Source organism: Vicugna pacos, chromosome X (genome assembly GCF_048564905.1).
Source record: "Vicugna pacos chromosome X, VicPac4, whole genome shotgun sequence".
Taxonomy (NCBI): domain Eukaryota; kingdom Metazoa; phylum Chordata; class Mammalia; order Artiodactyla; family Camelidae; genus Vicugna; species Vicugna pacos.
This window is the reverse complement of record NC_133023.1, coordinates 44,703,729-44,709,728: the sequence shown is the minus strand read 5'-3', so window position 1 is coordinate 44,709,728 and position 6,000 is coordinate 44,703,729. Positions and strand designations below refer to the sequence as shown.

General features: G+C 39.7%; 1 pseudogene across 1 annotated transcript; it reads right to left on the bottom strand.

Moving 5' to 3' along the window:
* Positions 1-1,268: 1,268 nt before the first annotated feature.
* On the bottom strand, positions 1,269-2,503 carry LOC102525362 (keratin, type I cytoskeletal 18 pseudogene; annotated as a pseudogene). The gene has a single exon (XR_001460535.3). The product of XR_001460535.3 is annotated as a keratin, type I cytoskeletal 18 pseudogene (transcript).
* Positions 2,504-6,000: the final 3,497 nt, after the last annotated feature.

Below are 6,000 nucleotides of genomic sequence, written 5' to 3'. Positions count from 1 at the left end.
CCTAGCATGCACCAGGTCCAAGGGCAGAGGCAATGATTTCATAGGAACCTGGGCCAGGCCAGCCTTCTGGTTTTGGAGGGTCTCCTGGGGAGGTAAGGGACAGCTGTGGCTCACCCAGGAGACATAGAATCTGGTGGGAGACATTCTGGGAGTGTTCACCTACATGAGCTGTTCTGGAGGCTGACATCTTGATTGGATCATTAGCACCAAAACCTAGCCCCACCCAACAGCTTGTAGGGAAGACTCAGGCCAAACAATATACTGAGTGGGAACACAGCAGAATTATTTTTTTAAACATTTTTTATTGATTTATAGTCATTTTACAATGTTGTATCAAGTTCCAGTGTAGGGCACAATTTTTCAGTTATACATGAACATATATATATTCATTGTCACATTTTTTTCTATGTGGGCTACCATAAGATCTTGTATATATTTCCCTGTGCTATACAGTATAATCTTGTTTATTTGTTCTACAATTTTGAAATCCCAGTCTATCCCTTCCCACCTTCCACCCCCTTGGCAACCACAAGTTTGTATTCTATGTCTATGAGTCTATTTCTCTTTTGTATTTATGCTTATTTGTGTTTCTTTTTTTTTAGATTCCACATATGAGCGATCTCATATGGTATTTTTCTTTCTCTTTCTGGCTTACTTCACTTAGAATGACATTCTCCAGGAGCATCCATGTTGCAAATGGTGTTATGTTCTTGGTTTTTAAGGCTGAGTAGTATTCCATTGTATAAATATACCACTTCTTCTTTATCCAGTCATCCGTTGATGGACATTTAGGCTGTCTCCATGTCTTGGCTATTGTAAATAGTGCTGCTATGAACATTGGGGTGCAGGTGTCAACTTGAAGTAGAGTTCCTTCTGGATATGTGCCCAGGAGCGGGATTCCTGGGTCAAATGGTAAGTCTATTCCTAGTCTTTTGAGGAATCTCCATACTGTTTTCCACAGTGGCTGCACCAAACTGCATTCCCACCAGCAGTGTAAGAGGGTTCCTCTTTCTCCACAGCCTCTCCAGCATTTGTCATTTGTGGACTTTTGAATGATGGCCATTCTGACTGGTGTGAGGTGATACCTCATTGTAGTTTTTATTTGCATTTCTCTGATAATCAGCGATATTGAGCATTTTTTGATGTGCCTATTGATCATTTGTATGTCTTCCTAGGAGAATTGCTTGTTTACGTCTTTTTTTTTTTTTGCAATAACATCTGAACTTTTGTTGGCCTCTCACTTCCCAAAGGGCATCAATTCTGCCTTCTTAATACTTCAGAACTTCAGAACTGCCATCCACAAGCCTGAGGGTGGTGGTCTTCTGGATGGTTTGCCTGGAATTGCTGCTGTCCACGGCGTCACTAAGATTGAAGTCCTCCCCATCTTTCAGCAGGCGGTGGTAGGTGTTGATCTCAGCCTCCAGCTTGACCTTGATGTTCAGCAGGGCCTCGTACTCCTGGTTCTGGCATTGCCTCTCTGCCCGGGTTGGGGCCAGCTCCGACTCCAGATACAGTAGAAACCCGCTGAGCTGCTCCATCTGAATGGCGTAGCGGTCCTCCACCTCCTTCAGGCTATTCTCCAAGCTGGCCTTTAGGTTTCTCATAGAGTCCAGGTCAATCTCTAGGGACTGCACATTCCGTCTCAGCTCCTTGAGGGTCATCTCAGCAGCTCCTATCTCAGCGGTCTGTGAGGTGACCACTGTGGTGCTCTCCTCAATCTGATGAGACCAGTACTTGTCCAGCTCCTCTTGGTTCTTCCGAGCTAGCTCATCATACTGAGCCCAGATGTCTGCCATGATCTTGCTCAGGTCCTGAGACTTGGGGGTATCCAACTCCACAGTCAGCCCAGAACTGGCAATCTGGTTTTGTAGACCCTTTACTTCCTCCTCATGATTCTTCTTCATAAAGAGCAGCTCCTCTTTGAGAGCCTCAATCTCTGTCTCCAGCTGCAGGTGAGTGACATTGGTGTCATCAATGACCTTGTGGAGTCCATGGATGTCACTCTCCACAGACTGGCACATAGCGAGCTCCATCTCATACTTGACTCTGAAGTTATCAGCAGTGAGACGGACATTGTCCACAGAATTTGCAAAGACCTTAGCCCTCAGGTCCTCAATGGTCTTCAAGTAATGCCTCCAGTCTCGGACCTGGGGTCCTTTCTTCTCCAGGTGTTTCCGAATTTTGATCTCCAGTCTCCGATTGTCAGCCTACAGGCTCCTCACCTTCTCTAGATAGGAGGTCAGGCAGTCATTTGGTCTTGCATGGTCTCCTTCTCTCCCTGGATGCCCCCTACGCCCACCACACACCCGACCATCCGCGTGCCCAGGTTCACGGAACCCCAGTCGCCCCGTACGCTGGTGGAGCGGGACACAGAGATCCGATCTCAGCCCCCGTCGCCTACAGAGACACTGGCCATGCTGCTGACTGGTCATGGTGCGTAGCACGACTACATGGAACCAGTGGACCGGTAGTTGAAGAAGCTGGACTGGGTGCTGAAGCTCATGGTGTCTGTTTCACGAGGAAAGCGGGAGGCCAGGACTCAGATGCTGGGCTGTGGGCTTGTTTACGTCTTTTGCCCATTTTTCGATTGGGTTGTTTGGTTGTTTCTTATTAAGTCATATGAGCTGCTTATATATTCCAGAGATCAAGCCTTTGTCGGTTTCATTTGCAAAGATTTTCTCCCATTCCGTAGATTGTCGTTTTGTTTTACTTCTGGTTTCCTTTGCTGTGCAGAAGCTTGTAAGTTTCATTAGGTCCCATTTGTTTATTTTTGCTTTTATTTCTATTGCTTGAGTAGACTATTCTAGGAGAACATTTTTGAGATGTATGTCAGATATTGTTTTGCCTATGTTTTCATCTAGGAGGTTTATTGTATCTTGTCTTATGTTTAAGCCTTTGATCCATTTTGAGTTTATTTTTGTGCATGGTGTAAGGGAGTGTTCTAGCTTCATCACTTTACATGCTGCTGTCCAGTTTTCCCAACACCATTTGCTGAAGAGACTGTCTTTATTCCATTGTATATTCTTGCCTCATTTGTCAAAGTTTAGTTGGCCCAAAGATTGTGGGTTCATTTCTGGGCTCTCTATTCTGTTCCAGTGGTCTATATGTTTGTTTTGGTACCAATACTATGCTGTCTTGATGACTGTAGCTCTGTAGTATTATGTGAAGTCTGGGAGAGTTATTCCTCCAGCCTCTTTCTTTCTCTTCAGTAATGCTTTGGCAATTCTAGGTCTTTGATGGTTCCATATAAAATTTATTATGATTTGTTCTAGTTCTGTGAAACACGTCCTGGGTCATTTGATAGGGATTGCATTAAATCTGTAGATTGCCTTGGGCAGTGTGACCATTTTAACAATATTGATTCTTCCAATCCAAGAACATAGGATATCTTTCCATTTTTTAAAGTCTTCTTTAATTTCCTTCATCAATGGTTTATAGTTTTCTGTGTATGATTCTTTCGCCTCCTTGGTTAGATTTATTCCCAGATATTTTATTACTTTGGGTGCTATTTTAAAGGGGATTGTTTCTTTACTTTCTTTTTCTGTTGATTCATCCTTAATGTAAAGAAATGCAACTGGTTGTTGAACATTAATCTTGTAACCTGCTACCTTGCTGAATTCTTCAATCAGCTCTAGAAGTTTTTGTGTGGACATTTTAGGGTTTTCTGTATATAGTAACATGTCATTGGCATATAGTTACACTTTTACCTCTTCTTTTCCAATTTGGATCCCTTTGATTACTCTCTCTTGCCTGATTGCTGTGGCTAGGACTTCCAAGACTATGTTGAATTGGAGTGGTGATAGTGGGCATCCTTGTCTTGTCCCAGATTTTAGTGGGAAGATTTGAGTTTTTCAATGTTGAGTACTATGCTGGCTGTAGGTTTGTCATATATAGCTTTTATTATGTTGAGATATGTTCCCTCTATACCCATTTTGGTGATAGTTTTTATCATAAATGTGTGTTGAATTGTATGAGATGCTTTTTCTGCATCTATTAAGGTGATCATGTGGTTTTTTCCTTTCTGTTGTTGATGTGATGTATTACATTGATTGATTTGCATATGTTGAACCAGCCTTGTGTCCCTGGTATGAACCCAACTTGATCATGATGTATAATCTTTTTTATGTGTTGTTGGATTCTATTTGCTAATATTTTGGTAAGGATTTTGGGATCTATGTTCATCGATGATATTGGCTTATAGTTATCTTTTCTGGCAGTCTTTGCCTGGTTTTGGTATCAGGGTGATGGTGGCTTCATAGAATGAGTTTGGGAGTATTCCCTCCTTTTCAATCTTCTGGAAGAGATTGAGAAGGACTGTTATGAGTTCTTCTTTGTATGTTTGGTAGAATTCCCCAGTGAAGCTGTCCGGTCCTGGACTTTTATTTGTAAGGAGGTTTTTTTATTGCTATTTCAATTTCATTTCTAGTGATCGGTTTGTTCAAGTGGTCAATTTCTTCCTGATTCAATCTTGGTGGACAGTATGTTTCCAGAAACTTGTCCATCCCCTCTAGGTTATCCAGTTTGTTTCCATATAGTTTTTCATAGTATTCTCATAGGATATTCTGTATTTCTATTTTATTTGTTGTAATTCCTCCATTTTCCTTTCTTATTTTGCTAATTTGTGCTCTCCCTTTTTTCTTCTTTTTGAGTTTGGCCAGAGGTTTGTCAATTTTATTCAATTTTTCAAACAACCAGCTTTTGGTTTGATTGATTTTTTTCTATGTTTTTTTTTAATCTCTATTTTATTTATTTCCTCCCTAATCTTTATAATTTCCTTCCTTCTGCTGCCTTTTGGGGGTTTTTATTCTTCTTTTTCTATTTCTTTCAGCTGGTGGGTTAAATTGTTTATTTGAGATTGTTCTTCTTTTTTGAGGAAGGCCTGTATCGCTATAAACTTCCCTCTTAGCACAGCCTTTGCTGTGTCCATTAATTTTATGTGGTTGTACTTTCATTTTCATTTGTCTCAAGATATTTTTTAATTTCATTTGATTTCCTCATTGTCCCATTTTTTAAATAGCATATTGTTTAATCTCCATGCTTTCCTTTTTTTCTCCTTTGTTTCTCTGTTGTTGATTTCTAATTTGAAGGCATTGTGGTCAGTAAAGATGCTTGAGATAATTTCTATCTTCTTAAAATTGTTGAGGTTTCTTTTGTGCTGAAGTACAAGGTCAATCTTAGAAAATGTTCCATGTGCACTTGAAAAGAAGGTGTATCCTCTTTTGGGGGGGGGTGTAGTGCTTTGAAATTATCCACCAAATCTAATGTTTCTATTGTATTATTTACTTTCTGTGTTGCCTTATTTATTTTCTGTCTGGAAGATCTGTTTATTGATGTTAATGTAGTGTTAAAATCTCCAACTATGATTGTATTCTCATCAATATTCCCCTTTATCTCTGTTAGTATTTATTTTGTGTATTTAGATGCTCCTATATTGGGTGCATATATATTAATGAGTGTAATATCCTTATCTTGCATCACTCCTTTAATCATTATAAAATGTCCTTCTTTATCTTTCTTTATGGCCTTTGTTTTAAAGTCTATTTTGTCTGAAATCAGTACTGCAACACCTGCTTTTTTAGCTTTTCCATTTGCATGGAATATCCTTTTCCATTCTTTCACTCTTAATCTATACGTGTCCTTCTCCCTAAAGTGAGTCTGTTGTATGCAGCATATTGAAGGTTGTTGCTTTATTATCCAGTCTGCCACTCTATGTCTTTTGATTGGAGCATTTAGTCCATTAACATTTACAGTAATTAATGATAGATGTGTTTTTATTGCCAGTTTGAACTTATTTTTGCATTTGATTTGGTATTTCCTCTTTTTTCTTTCTTCTTCCTTCTGTGGTTTTATAATTTTCCTTTGTATTATCATGGATTTTATTTAGTTTTTGTGACTCCCTTGTAAGTTTTTGGCATGTGGTTACCCTTTATTTTAAGTCTATTAACCCATTACTGTAACTGTTTCTATTAAACAGATCATAATATAAGCTCAAACTCATCC